The 16017-nt window shown below is 39.0% G+C and overlaps 1 protein-coding gene across 15 annotated transcripts in view; it reads left to right on the forward strand.

Annotated features, from left to right (window-relative positions):
• Positions 1–16017, forward strand: part of BBX (BBX high mobility group box domain containing) — a 297925-nt gene that overhangs the window by 66129 nt on the left and 215779 nt on the right. Inside the window, exon 1 of one of the 15 annotated variants that reach the window (XM_070787318.1) lies at positions 15426–15536. The exons of the other annotated variants lie outside the window; for them this stretch is intronic. The gene's annotated coding sequence lies outside the window, so the exon portion shown is untranslated. Of the gene's footprint in view, positions 1–15425; positions 15537–16017 lie in introns of those variants that run through there. 15 annotated transcript variants of the gene reach the window in all.

Below are 16017 nucleotides of genomic sequence, written 5' to 3' on the forward strand. Positions count from 1 at the left end.
GTTTGTCATAGCTTTTCCAAGGAGCAAGTGTCTTTTAATTTTACGGCTGCAGTCACTGTCTGCAGTGATTTGGAGCCCAAGAAAATAAAATCTGTCACTGTATCCACATTTTTTTCCTTTCTACTTGCCATGACGTGATGGGACCAGATGCCATGATCTTCGTTTTTTTGAATATTCAGTTTTAAGCCAGCCTTTTCAGTCTTTCACCCTCATCAAGATTCTCTTCAGTTCCTCTTCACTTTCTGCCATTAGAGTGATATCATCTGCTTATATCTGAGGTTGTTATTTCTCCCAGCAGTCTTGATTCCAGCTTGTGACTCAATTAGCCCTGCATTTCAGATAATGCAGTCTACGTATAAGTTAAATAAGCAGGGTGACAATATATAGCCTTTTTGTATTCCTTTCCCAATTTTGAACCAGTCAGTTGTTCCATGTCCAGTTTTCTAACTGTTGCTTCTGTCCTGCATACAAGTTTCTCAGGAGGCAGGTAAGGTGGTCTGGTATTCTCATCTCTAAGAATTTTCCATAGTTTGCTGTGATCCACATAGTCAGAGGCTTTATCGTAGTCAGTGAAGCAGAAGTTCCAAAATGCAGATCTCTTATTACTCCTACACTGAATTCTTATCATACTTAGAATAAATACACACTCCTTACCATGGCTAAGAAATTCCTGAATGATTTGGCTATTTATCTTTTGTTCTTTTTTCTCCATACCCACTTTCTTTTCCTCTCAACACTTGCCTTTCTCATGTCTTAGGCTCTGATTGAAATGTAAGAATGGGGTAAAAATTGAACATATAGCATGATATAAAGGCAAAGTCCTTGTTCATATGACAGGCTTTGGGATTATAAAGAAAAACGTCTGGGATCAAAAATCAACACTGAGTGATGTGATTATAGGAAATATTTATTTCCTTGAAATCATACATAGTATACTAGTGAACACTAATGAATGTGAGAATTAAATTAGGTAAAAAATAAGAAATGATGTTTACAAAGAATGTGTGTGACGTCAGAGTTAGGACTAATGTGTTACACATACTTATTTCCACTTCTGCCAATTACTTTACCCCATGAAACTTCTCTTTAGCCTTTTTGACACATTGCATTTGAATTTCTAGAAATCATTTTATGCTCTTTCTATGATTTCTAGTGCAAACCTGATTATGTGGGAGAAAAAAGTAAACATTTTACTATTTGAGTTTATAATTACACTCAATGAATAAATATATTTCGAACAACTGCTATTTGAGCATTCTCCTGTTATGTTCTTAGGGAGATAGACAAAAAGTGTGCTTGGTTCCTTACTCTCCAAAATCTCTTAAGAGGACTGAGAAAACAAAGCTATTAGAAGAAGCTAGAGAACAATTGAAGTTAAAACAGTTTAATCCTAATTCAGAACTCTGGGTTTTCTGCCTCCTAATTTTATTTCCAGAATGCCTTTTTGATCAAGTTACTTGGTTCTCTAGGTAGTTATCTGTTTAAAAAAAAAGTAACAGAGAAATGACCACTGATTCATATACTCCAGCTGCTTCTAACTCATCAGCTCTGGTTTAAGTGATCAAACGATTCTTGGCACTGTTTCAGAAGTTCCACCAGAGGAAGCATGAAAGCCTAAGAGGCTTGGTTTTCGAGCTGTGCCACATAGCAGCTCTTTTTTAAAGTTTCGGAAGTGAAATTGTGCTCTTCATTTTCTCTGGGAAGGTTATCAAAGAAGATAGTTAAGCTGACTGTTGTTCAAGTACAGAAATATGCCTGTTTTGAGAATTTTGGCTTTTTTAATCACACACACAAAAGGTATACAGATGTATTGAGAGAAAGGGCAAGATCTAGCAAAGCAAAATTTGTTCAAAAGTGTGATTTTTGCAGTTGTCTTGAAATTTTGCATCGTGCTCTGTGGATTTTGATTTGTTCCTTTAGTGCTTTCCAGCATTTCAGGGTGTAATCTGGTCCCTTCATCTTTTCTACAGGTCTTAATCCTTCCTCCCCACCACCCCAGGAATATGACTTAACAGGTACAATATGATGTACAAATACTTCGAATAGGAAGTATTTCCTTAAAGTGCATCTTTGTAAAACACCTCTGAAAATATTTTCATAAATAACCATTCCATGGGACTGGAAAGGTTGTATCAGCTTTAAACTTGAAAATTTTATAATTTGAATAATAAGATATAGGTTCTATATTACAGTTAAACAGGAAGTTATTTATGTATGTTCATATACGTGAATCTGTTTTATTTCAGTTTTCTCAATCTTCATATCTCTTATTTTACCAGTTCCCCACATATTTCTTTAAATCATTTTAGAGTTTAATCTTCATCCAGAGCACTTCCTATCTACACTGATGAATCCCTATTGCAGGGAACGCGTTGGGCTTTCTTTCCTATCTGAGAGCTTACTTATCTATTACTTAGTCTATTAGCAAAAGCCAAGCCAGTGGGCATATGACCAGCACTTGGGGTATGGGACAGATAGTAGGAATTAAGCTATTTCAGAGTGCGAGCTCAGGAATCTCATTCATCAGTAACAGCACAGGTTGTGTGTGGTCCACAGCTTTGCACGCCCCAGTATTGCCTGAAACTTATTGACCTTTTATGACTTTGCCTCCTTAACACAACCCTCAATACCTTCAGCTTCCAGGCATTATCCACTCTTGGGAATCTGCCAATTTCCTAAAGGTTAATGCCATTCCGGATGGTTTTTTTTTTTCCCGATAGTCATAGGAGAGAATCATAGATTGAGTATAGAATCACATCATTAGCTTTCAAGGTATATTTCCCTTCTCCTTGGTGCTTGTAAGTTCTAAAAGAAGTTTTTTTAAAAACTATAATGCCTATCTAAAAAGAAAGGGAAAAAAGCACCAAACTTAGATAACATTCTTCATTTTTCATAGGACAGTGAAAAAAGTTATAAAAAGAATGAAAGAGATCAAAATCTGGGTGGTAGTGCAAGTCCAATAAAAGAGGCTTATTAGAAAAACTTGCGTTACGAGGCAGAAACAGCAGCTTAAACGTGAGTGGGGCGAGCAGGAGGCCTTTGAGAAGCATTTGGAATTCCCTGCTCCTCCAAATTTTATTCTGCATTGATGAACAAATGTATTTGCAAACTTTCCACTATATGCTAAAACCACCTGATTTCAAGAAAGAAAACCCAGTTCAAATCTTTCCTTTTTAAGCTTACTTAGCAGACAAGATGCTTGGCCTCTATGGAGCTTAGTGCCTTTATATAATGTTTACCTCAGTGGTTTTTCTCTTAAATAGAAATATATTGTAAAATATGCGTGCTAAATTTCCATCAGTAGAATTTTGTATATTATAGATCCATCGTGGGTGTCTGTGTAATTCTAAGGGACCTGCTAAATCTTTGACAAATTTTGACTTTCAGATCTCAGAGCTCTTAGAGCTAGAGAGTTGGTACAGGATAATAGAAATATACCTATTCTCTGGGAAAGTTATCAGACTAAGAAGAACATGAAAGTAAATGATATATGTAATCTGATTTGAGAGGATATATTTCTACAAAATAGAACCCTTCAGCTTCAGCTTCTTCAGTGTTACGGTCAGGGCATAGATTTGGATTACCATGATATTGAATGGTTTGCCTTGGAAACGAACAGAGATCATTCTGTCGTTTTTGAGATCACATCCAAGTACTGCATTTCGGAATCATATGTTGACTATGATGGCTACTCCATTTCTTCTAAGGGATTCCTGCCCACAGTAGTAGATATAATGGTCATCTGAGTGAAATTCACCCATTCCAGTCCATTTTAGTTCACTGATTCCTAAAATGTGGATGTTCACTCTTGCCATCTCCTGTTTGACCACTTCAATTTGCTTTGATTTATGGACCTAACACTTCAGGTTCCTATGCAATATTGCTCTTTACAGCATCGGGCCATGCTTCCATCACCAGTCACATCGACAGCTGGGCATTGTTTTTGCTTTGGCTCCATCTCTTCATTATTTCTGAAGTTATTTCTCCACTGATCTCCAGTAGCATATTGGGCACCTACCAGCCTGGGGAGTTCCTCTTTCAGTGTCCTATCTTTTTGCCTTTTCATACTGTTCATGGGGATCTCAAGGCAAGAATACTGAAGTGGTTTGCCATTCCCTTCTCCAGTGGATCACATTTTGTCAGAACTCTGCACCATGACCTGTCTGTGCTGGGTGGCCCCACACGGCATGGCTTAGTTTTGTTGAGTTAGACAAGGCTGTGGTCCGTATGATCAGATTGGCTAGTTGTCTGTGATTGTGGTTTCAGTCTGTCTGCCCTCTCAGTGCCTACCATCTTTCTGGGGTTTCTCTTACCTTGGACGTGGGGTATCTCCTCATGGCCACTGCTCCTGACCTTGGATGTGGGGTATCTCCTCTCGGCCACTCGCCACTCCAGCACTGCATAGTTAAAAGATGATGCTGTGAAAGTGCTGCAATCAATATGCCAGCAAATCTGGAAAACCCAGCAGTGGCCACAGGACTGGAAAAGGTCAGTTTTCACTCCAGTACCAAAGAAAGGCAATGCCAAACAATGCTCAAACTACCTCACAATTGCAATTATCTCACATGCTAGTAAAGTAATGCTCAAAATCCTCCAAGCCAGGCTTCAGTAATACGTGAACCGTGAACTTCCAGATGTTCAAGCTGGTTTTAGAAAAGGCAGAGGAACCAGAGATCAAATTGCCAACATCCACTGGATCATCAAAAAAGCAAGAGAGTTCCAGAAAAACATCTATTTCTGCTTTATTGACTGTGCCAAAGCCTTTGACTGTGTGGATCACAATAAACTGTGGAAAATTCTGAAAGAGATGGGAATACCACACCACCTGACCTGCCTCTTGAGAAATCTGTATGCAGGTCAGGAAGCAACAGTTAGAACTGGACATGGAGCAACAGACTGGTTCCAAATAGGAAAAGGAGTACGTCAAGGCTGTATATTGTCGCCCTGCTTATTTAACTTATATGCAGAGTACGTCATGAGAAACGCTGGGCTGGAAGAAGCACAAGCTGGAATCAAGATTACCAGGAGAAATATCAATAACCTCAGATATGCAGATGACACCACCCTTATGGCAGCAAGTGAAGAGGAACTAAAAAGCCTCTTGATGAAAGTGAAAGAAGATAGTGAAAAAGTTGGCTTAAAGTTCAACATTCAGAAAACTAAGATCATGGCATCCGGTCCATCACTTCATGGCAAATATATGGAGAAACAGTGGAAACAGTGGCTGACTTTATTTTTTTGAGCTCCAAAGTCACTGCAGTTGGTGATTGCAGCCATGAAATTAAAAGACACTTAGTACTTGAAAGGAAAGTTATGACCAACCTAGACAGCATATTAAAAAGCAGAGACACTACTTTGCCAACAAAGTTCCATCTAGTCAAGGCTATGGTTTCCCCAGTAGTCATGTATGGACGTGACAGTTGGACTACAAAGCAAGCTGAGAGCCAAAGAATTGATGCTTTTGAACTGTGGTGTTGGAGAAGACTCTTGAGAGTCCCTTGGAATGTAGGAACATCCAACCAGTCCATCCTAAAGGAGATTGGTTCTGAGTGTTCATTGGAAGGACTGATATTGAAGCTGAAACTCTAATACTTTGGCCACCTTATATGAAGAGCTGACTCATTTGAAAAGACCCTGATGCTGGGGAAGAATGGAGGCAGGAGGAGAAAGGGACGACAGAGGATGAGATGATTAGATGGCATCACCAACTCAATTGACATGAATTTGCGTAAACTCCGGGAGTTAATGATGGACAGGGAGGCCTGACATACTGAGGTCCATTGGGTCACAAAGAGTTGGACATGATTGGGCGACTGAACTGAATTGATTTCTACAAAATATGATTTACTTATTTTATAAGGAACTAAAAATCAGTCAATGTTTTACTTGTTAGTAATTGTTCACAGTTAAAAGTAGGACACAAATCCCATAGGTTAATAACATTCTATTTATTTTAAAGGGTGTTAATACTAATCGAATATTTCCTTGAGGCCAGAGTACTTTACTATAGGTAATTGAAATATTGTAATAAGATTTCAAGTAGATAAAAGGAGAATATTTGAATGTATGTGGTGAGGAGAATCTTTGGCCTTAATAATCATTATGTTACAGAAAAATGTTTCTTCGAATTTTTTTGTCATTGTATATATAATTTAGTTTTGATTATATGGTAGCTATGACTGTGGCTTTATATTAAAGAGATTAACTCCATCACAAAGTTAATACTCAGCTCAGTATGACTTTGATATTTGGGAAGACTTAAAAACCCATGGACCTGCAAAATGTAATCTACTTACTGTACTTTTTTTTTTCTTAGTGTTGTGCATTTAAAAACTGTTAAGATCACCAGGTGTTTTCTGAGAGAGTACTGATATTTTAAAATATCTTAAAATGATTTTTAGTGTAATAGCTGCCTTAGCGTTGAATAGAATGTTCAGTTTTATTGTTTCTTGAAGTCTAATAATGCTAGGAAACCTTAGGGGAGTTTGACACATTTAAAGGTACATTTTTGCATACAACCTAAAGTTTTACTTTAAAGTTTATTTACTTTGCTGTATTACCAGTATGCACAATCTCAGGTTTTATTGACAAGAGGGGCATATGGAATTTTCAAGAGGCCTCCCTCCCCCAAGTAACTTCTCCAAATAGATATGTTTAGATTTATTAAAATAATAATCTGATTTAGGGAATTGTAGGAGTATTATTTGATCATTGATCCTGAGTTCCTTCCTATGCAAGTACCTTAAAGGACTAACAATTTCTGTTAATTTGTGCCATACAGTTTATGAGAGTGTTCGTGTTTTTTTTCAGATTAATGTTAGAAAGTTCTCTCAGCATTGTACTTTTCAAAGGCCTCTATATGGAAAAAATAGAAGCATGATATTTGGGGGAATATTTATTATGGGACTATGTTTAATCATAGTTTCACATTTCTTAAAAGCTAATTATTTGAAATTAGAGACTTTGGTATTTTGCTAAATCTTTTAACACCCTTTTGGTAGTTCAAGGCATTTGGTCTGTGGCAGTTTTAATAGTTGTTGTCAATTAATCAACCAATATTTTATCTGACACTGACCTTGTGCTAGGCACTTAGCTGGATATTATGAGATTAACAAAGCCCCTTGAGCTCGTCAATAAATTTTAAGTGATGATGACCCTAAGGCATGCATATCTTTTGTCTTAAAAACTGAATATTGGGCATATTCCGGAAAGTGGATACTGAAGCATCAACCCCTGGGTGTTTGCTTTTTATTTCTCCAGCCAGTTGTCAGGGAAGTAATCAATACTCCACTAAATCCAAATCACTTTTGGTGACTCACGATTATCATTATCTAAAGAGAGAGGTTTTTAGAGTAAGCTTAGTGGCAAAGAAAACCTTGAAGGAGGAGACCAAAAAACTTGTTTGAAAACTTTCAGCTAATCTTTCAACATTTATTGAGTGCAACACAATGTAACTACGAGATGGTTGGGCTGTAAGGATGAGCAAAACGTGGAATTTCTTGTGTGGAATCTTATAGGGTAATGAGGTCCGTGTCACAGCTGAGAGTCATCAGCACACAGTATTCTAACAGTGGCACTTGCAGGAAACACACTCATTGCAGCTTGACTCTGCTTGAGGCAAATAGGTAAACTGAGATGTCCAGCAATCCCTTTGGGTGAAAAAAAGAGGTTTTTAGATTTAGACGGATGGTATAGAGAAAATAATCTAGATGAAAAGCTCAAAATGTTTATCCAAAGGAACTCAGAAATAATATGGCATGAGCATGAAAGCATGATTTGCCACAGGAACAGGATTGTAGTTAGTAGTTGAAAGCAACATTTTGTTGGGCTCTGATACTTTCAGAGGTAAATGGTTTTCATTGTGCCTGTTTCAGGTCACCAATGAGAGCTGATTAAATTGATCACATTCCCCCACCCCCGCACCCCCTGGATCAGTTCGCTTCAGTCACTCAGTCGTATCCAACTCTTTGCGACCCTATGGATCTCACAGCATGCCAAGCCTCCCTGTCCACGACCAACTCCCAGAGTACACCCAAATCCATGTCCATTGAGTTGGTGATGCCATCCAACCATCTCATCCTCTGTCGTCCCCTTCTCCTGCCCTCAATCTTTCCCAGCATCAGGGTCTTTTCCAATGAGTCAGCTCTTCACATCAGGTGACCAAAGTATTGGAGTTTTAGCTTCAACATTAGTCCTTCCAGTGAACACTCAGGACTGATCTCCTTTAGGATGGACTGGTTGGCTCTCCTTGCAGTCCAAGGGACTCTCAAGAGTCTTCTCCAACACCACAGTTCAAAAGCATCAATTCTTTGGCACTCAGCTTTCTGTATAGTCCAACTCTCACATCCATATCTGGCTACTGGAAAAACCATAGCCTTGACAAGATGGAACTTTGTTGGTAAAGTAATGTCTCTGCTTTTTAATATGCTGTCTAGGTTGGTCATAACTTTCCTTCCAGATAATAAGCGTCTTTTGATTTCATGGCTGCAGTCTCAATATGCAGTGATTTTGGAGCCCCCCAAAATAAAGTCAGCCACTGTTTCCACTTTTCCCCATCTATTTGCCATGAAGTAATGGGACTGGATGCCATGATCTTAGTTTTTTGAATGTTGAGCCAAGAAAAAGAAATGCAAAAAATCAAAATGGCTGTCTGAGGAGGCCTTGCAGATAGCTGTGAAAAGAGAAGCAAAAAGCAAAGGAGAAAAGGAAAGATATAAGCATTTGAATGCAGAGTTCCAAACAATAGCAAGGAGAGATAAGAAAGCCTTTCTCAGTGATCAGTACAAAAAATAGAGGAAAACAATAGAATGGGAAAGACTAGAGATCTCTTCAAGAAAATTAGAGATACCAACAGAACATTTCATGCGAAGATGGGCTCAATAAAGGACAGAAATGGTATGGACTTAACAGAAGCAGAAGATATTAAGAAGAGGTGGCAAGAATACACAGAAGAACTGTACAAAAAAGATCTTCACGACCCAGATAATCACCATGGTGTGATCACTCAACTAGAGCCAGACATCCTGGAATGTGAAGTCAAAGTGGGCCTTAGGAAGCATTATTACGAACAAAGCTAGTGGAGGTGATGGAATTCCAGTTGAGCTATTTCAAATCCTGAAAGATGACGCTGTGAAAGTGCTGCACTCAATATGCCAGCAAATTTGGAAAACTCAACATTGGCCACAGGATGGGAAAAGATGAGTTTTCATTCCAATCCCAAAGAAAGGCAATGCCAAAGAATGCTCAAACTACCACACAGTTGCACTCATCTCACATGCTAGTAAAGTAATGCTTAAAATCCTCCAAGCCAGGCTTCAGCAATATATGAACCGTGAACTTCCAGAAACTCAAGCTGGTTTTAGAAAAGGCAGAGGAACCAGACATCAAATTGCCAACATCTGCTGGATCAGCAAAAAAGCAAGAGAGTTCCAGAAAAACATCTGTTTCTGCTTTATTGACTATGCCAAAGCCTTTGACTGTGTGGATCACAATAAACTGTGGAAAATTCTGAAAGAGATGGGAATACCAGACCACCTGACCTGCCTCTTGAGAAACTTGCATGCAGGTCAGGAAGCAACAGTTGGAACTGAACATGGAACAACAGACTGGTTCCAAATAGGAAAAGGAGTACGTCAAGGTTGTATATTGTCGCCCTGCTTATTTAATTTATATGCAGAGTACATCATGAGAAACGCTGGGCTGGATGAAGCACAAGCTGGAATCAAGACTGTCGGGAGAAAGACCAATAACCTCAGATATGCAGATTACACCACCCTTATGGCAGAAAGTGAAGAAGAGCTAAAGAGCCTCTTGATGAAAGTGAAAGAGGAGAGTAAAAAAGTTGGCTTAAAGTTCAACATTCAGAAAACTAAGATCATGGCATCCCTGGATGGATCAGATAGCAATTATTAAATAGATACAGAGTGGACCCCAAATTATATCACAGGCCAGGTTTTTGCAGTTCTTCTTGGTATTCCTTTAGGCACCTGATTAAATTTTAAAATGTTTGTTTTTCTTGGGCTAAATCCACTGCCCCCCATCTCCATCCCTCATCTAGTAGCTGAAGATTTTTCATATTATTTCAGACCTTCATTTTGTTTCTTTGTTCTATTGCATGGTATTCTCTTCCAGCAACCAGCTTCTGTCTTCTTCCCTGAAGGCGCTGACTTCTGTCAGTCTCACTATGTCAAATTCTCAGCTCTTTACGTCTCATCATTGGGGTGCTTCATAGACCTGAGGCCCTGCAGGCTAACTAAAGAGAATGTGGGTGATGCGGGTGTTGATGACTATGGTGAGGCTAGAGATGGTTCTAATGTTACACTCATTTCTAGAGAGGCAGTGAACAGTTAACAGTATAGTTCACAGTGTGAGCCCCCAGTCAGGCTCCTGAGCCTCATTGCAAGCTGTTTCACTTCCTAGATCTGTGACCCTAGGCAGATTGTCTTACCTCCCTAGGATGGTCTTTCCTGATTGATAAAACAGGAGTGATAATAACAGTATCCACTGTGCCATAGAATCGTTAGGAAAATTAAATGAATTAAGATGCATCACGTAATGGACTCAAAATATGTTAGTTGTTATTATTTAGTAAACTCAAGTTTGTTACTGGTGGGGTGCTAAAGATTGCTAAGGTGCTGCCCCTCTTAATCCCCACAACAACCTTATTGGTGCTTGTTAATACCTTTTACAGATGAGGAAATTGAGCTTTAGAAAAGTTAAATAACTTGCCCAGGGTCTGGATTCAACCTCTGATCTGTGCTATTCCAGGACACTTGCTCTTCGGATTAGAACCATGATGTCCATGGGAAACACAGAACGGAGCAGGACTGCCTGCCACTACAGCTTCTCACTGCAGTTTTTATCGATTTTACCAGCAGTTTCAGAGGGGCAAGTACACGTACCAGGGAACTTTGTGGGACTGTCCATCTGCAGAATTGAAGTCTGGCTTTCATTTGTGATCTTGAGCAAATCACTTAAATACCTTTGAAGGTCAGTTTTTATAATCTGTAGGAAATAATAGTAAAATTGCTTAAAGGGTCAAGTGAAACTATGATAATACTAACCACATAATAACTCATGCAACAGAATAAGTTTATCCTATGGATGTTTTAAATAGAGCAGGTACTATCAGTTAACTTTTTAAAACCTTATCTCCCCTTTGATGCTGTTTGAATTTTATTTGCTACTTTTCAAAGTGTAAGGTTTATTTTGTTCTTCTGGGACTGAACCTATGGTTCTAGGGCACTCAATGGACCAGTAGCTTAGGAACTGAAGTTCTGGTCTACCAAGCACCATAATAATAAAAACATTTAGGGAGCATATAATTAATAAAAGCAACATATTTCTGTGTAGTGGTAGTTGGGAGGGTGATGGATTTGGTAATAAAATGAATGAGGATCATATCTGAAAGATATGTTAGAAAGGAGACTGAGGTTTGTTATAATAGCAGATTGAGGTTTTGGATGGAACACATAGAGTTATGTCTTTCTATGTATTACTCAGCCATCCAGCAGTATCGGTGATCCAGAACTCACATGGCCCCTGGAAATAAATGTCAGAGACATTACTTTGCCAACAAAGGTCCGTCTAGTCAAGGCTATGGTTTTTCCTGTGGTCATGTATGGATGTGAGGGTTGGACTGTGAAGAAGGCTGAGCACCGAAGAATTGATGCTTTTGATCTGTGGTGTTGGAGAAGACTCTTGAGAGTCCCTTGGACTGCAAGGAGATTCAACCAGTCCATTCTGAAGGAGATCAGCCCTGGAATTTCTTTGGAAGGAATGATACTAAAGCTGAAACTCCAGTACTTTGGCCACCTCATGCGAAGAGTTGACTCATTGGAAAAGACTCTGATGCTGGGAGGGATTGGGGGCAGGAGGAGAAGGGGACGACAGAGGATGAGATGGCTGGATGGCATCACTGACTCGATGGATGTGAGTCTGAGTGAACTCCGGGAGTGGTGATGGACAAGGAGGCCTGGCATGCTGCGATTCATGGGGTCGCAAAGAGTTGGACACGACTGAGCAACTGAACTGAACTGAACTGAACTTAATGTATGAATTTTATAGAAGACATCTATCTCTTACTTAAACCATTTTTATCAGAATTAAAAAAAAAAAAAAAACAAACAGATCTAGTTAGCTTCTTTGGCTGATTTCCACAATTAGAATGAAGAGAGGAGCTTCATGCAAGCACTCATAATGAGAACATATGTTTTCTTGGTGTGAAATTTTCAAATAAAGCATGTTCACTTCTGTGAACTCATCTCTGTTTTGTGAGATAGTTTAAGAAAGTGAGATTAACTTATTTTTATAGGGGAGAAAGTTGGAGCTCACCATGTTTTAGAACCTTGACTTAGGGACTGGCAGCTTATGATTCCTGGACCAGGAATTGAATCCACATCCTCCACTTGCTGGCAGAAATGCAAAATGCCAAACAGGAAGAGCAGGAAAAGCCTAGGTTAAGGGCATTATATGAATTCTCTGCAGAATTTGTGTTAATAATTATCTGGGAAACACTAATAATTGGTTAAATCATGATGGTGTAGTCTAAGAAGAGGTCCCCTATTTTGAGAAGATTTTCATTTATAGTAGCTTTAAATTAGGAGACAGAACTGTTGTGGTACTCAACGAACATAACCACAGATAACTGGAAAATTAAGTTGTTGCAGGTGGCTTGTTTCCTGAGGTTCTAGATTGCTGTTCTTTCTGTTTTATTTATTTTTAAACTCTGTAGTAATAATTGGAAGGTGCTATGAGATGGAAGAAAGGTGCATAATTGTCATTGGTTGTAAATATTAACATTCCTTCATAAAATTCATAAAAAATCTATGCACTTGAATCAAATACTGTAGCTGTTTAGGGCTTCCCTAGTAGCTCAGACAGTAAAGAATCTGCCTGCAATTCAGGAGACCCAGGTTCAATCCCTGAGTTGGGAAGATCCCCTGGAGAAGAGAATGGCTATGCACTACAGTATTCTTGCCTGGGAAATCCCATGGACAGAGGAACCTGGTGGACTATAGTCCATGAGGTCACAAAGAGCTGGATATGACTGAGTGTCTAACACTTAAAACCTACCACTATCCATTTGAAACTGCTCTTTAACAGTCAGATTTTAAAGTGTTTTTTTTTTTTTTTTTTTTTTATCCTTGAGGTCTTTATTACTATACTTCCCCACTAAATTTTCTCCTTATGTATTATTACATTAAAAAAAATATTTTTGATCACCCTGTCGTACTTCTGGTGACAGAATTTAACTTACTGTGATAATAAGACTTTAGGTAATTTTTAAACTTACTAGTTGTTATTAGTACATAGTTAATCGAAATAACTTGTGAATTACAAATTTTGATAAATAATATTAGAGATAAACGTTATTTACTGGAAATTTATCACTACACTGTTGGTGCTTTTCTTCTGGTTAGTTCATTTATCAGCATATGAATATTACTAATTGCAGAAAGAGTTCAGCATACTATCCATTCTATTTAGTATATACACTGTGAAATGTTGTTTACATAGATATGTTGATGAGGATGAAAGTATTAATATAGCAGTGTCAGTCAGTTCTTTGAACTCTTCCTCAGTTATATTCAAAACCACTGTGCTCTATCATTTGAAATTGTCTAATGATTTACCAGCTGACAACCAAATTAGGCCCTCCTCCAATTTTCTTTCAAGCAAAAAATTGGCACAACCCACCTGAGTTGCAAGAGAAGAGTGATTAGGGCTACACACTTTTTCACTACCAGTATTTCTAATTGTCTCCTTAGGTCCTGCTCAGAGGTTTTTTCTTACCACAAGCAGGGCCACATCGTGACACTGGCGATGAGCAACCGTGTGCCTTGATTTTGTGAAGTGGGAGAAGTGGGATAGGAAAGGAGTGGGAGGGACAGGTGACCCTACTTTCCAGGGGCATTCTCAGGCAGATCAAGGGCACTTACTTAGAAGGGTTGATCTGGAAATTGATTTATCATCTATGTGTCTGCATACCTTTCATACCCTTTAGAACGATGGGCACTTCTAGGAGTTGCCTATCCTAATTTGAAGACTGTTGTCCTAGTAACCAGTTATATTATGAGCTCTTAATTAAAGAAAAATCTCCCCCTTGGTGTTTGTGTGTGTGTGCAAGCACCCATTGCATGAGCATCCTTTCAACTTAGAACACTGCTGACCGAGGTAAATAGTTTATGCTGTCTAGGATAATGTTAAAAGTCTTAATTGCTTCGAAGCATCTGTTTATGAATGAAGTTTATAAATTGTCCTTTACCGAACATGAATTTTCACAGTCCTCATTCTCTACAAATTCTCCAGGTCGGAATTAACAGTCAAATTTCCTGTAACTTTTCCCCCTATACATCTTTTTGCTAATCCTATTCATATTTACTCACATGTTGGCAAAGCATATTTTAAGTAGCTCAGTATAAGAAATTATGTGCAGTTTTGAGTAAACAAGAAACAATTGGCGACAGATTACTTTTTACCCCCATTTGTTTCTTTTGCTTCTCAATTCATAAAATTACTACATGAGACTTCAGATGTAATTTATATTAGCTCTTTCCCTTTACAGAAAATGAAACCAGAGAGATTAAACCAATTGTTCAAGGTCATTGAGGTGGTATTAGAAGAGGAGAATCTGTGTCTCCTACTTCCCATTACTATACCCTTTGCTACATCATACCTTCTGCTGCCTTTTGCAAAATTGCATTCCTTACCACCATCCTATTTAATATTATTTCTCCTGGGGACTGATTAACTTTTATCGACCCAGAATTATTATTATTTTTTTTTAGACAGAGAGGCATTTACTTTTTCATTGAAGACTTTTCTCAAAACTAAAATACCCCTTATCCCCTGGCAAATACTTTCTGCTGCACAGTAGGACACAACTTCCGAGCCTGGGGCCCCACTGGCCCAGGGCAGGGTCACGGGGCTGTGGGGGGAGGGAGGGGATGCTAACAGGTCAGAGTAGAGGTGGATTGGCAGAGCGGGGCTGGTGGGAGGTGGGAAGCTTACATCATTTCCCTGCAACTGGGCTCTGGCGAGGTTGTAAGGCCTCACTTTCCCCTGTGTAATAGTTTACCAGATTGCCAGAGATTCGTAGAGGAAAGAAAAGGTATGGCAGGGCCGATGCTCACCCTGTTCATAAATCTGTGCTATGAGATGAAAAACTGTCAATAAGTAACTAGAAGCAGCCAGGACTGTCTGTGCTTTGCTCTCCCCCAGCTCAGTTCCTTTCTGCTCCGCCCCATCCCTGCTCTCTGCTGCTCAGATCAGCTTCCTGCTTCTCATGAAGGCTGTTCTCCTGTAAAGCTGGTCAGCTTTCACTGAAAGCATTATATTCATAAGTCTGAGTCAGGTTTTGTGGAAGTATTGTGGGTTTGGTTTTCTTTGGGGGATGGAAGGGGAGGGAAGAATTTTTTTAAAAAAAAGGAAGGGGCAGGCTGAAAAAGCAAAATCATCATGAATTTTGTTGTCACATCGTGCCGGTGTTATAACCAGCTCTGTAGACTGCTGCACTGAAAACATTTCTGTGAGAGGTATGTGCTTGAAAAATGGAAAGGTGACTCTTGGCTGTGGAGCAGACTGTCTGCCCAGCAGCTGCTCAGATGGCTGTAAGGTTGTAATTCTTTCTAGTGTTTTGATGCAGAAAGGGCAATTGTTACTTGAAACGTGGTACAGTTAGCCAGCTATTGGTAAAATGTTAACTGTATGCTTGGTCCCCACACCAAGACTCCTGAAATTGTCCTTTAGCTTGAATCCGTCTAGCCAAATCCACAGCATTATTCCAGGCTCTTTTGGTGGTGGTTGTAAACAAAGTGATGATCTTTAATATTCTCTCATTATTTAGAAATCTCATGATAAAGATTAATGAAAGACACTTGGAGTAGCCTAGACGAAGCTTCAGATTCACTTGGAGCTTTTTGCATTGACAGATGGCAAAAGTAAAAGGAAACGGTTGGTGATTTACTGTCGTAATCTAAAGTGAAAGTTTTAAAGTTTAGAGGGTATGGTATATCT

Source organism: Bos indicus, chromosome 1, assembly GCF_029378745.1.
Source record: "Bos indicus isolate NIAB-ARS_2022 breed Sahiwal x Tharparkar chromosome 1, NIAB-ARS_B.indTharparkar_mat_pri_1.0, whole genome shotgun sequence".
Classification (NCBI taxonomy): Eukaryota; Metazoa; Chordata; class Mammalia; order Artiodactyla; family Bovidae; genus Bos; species Bos indicus.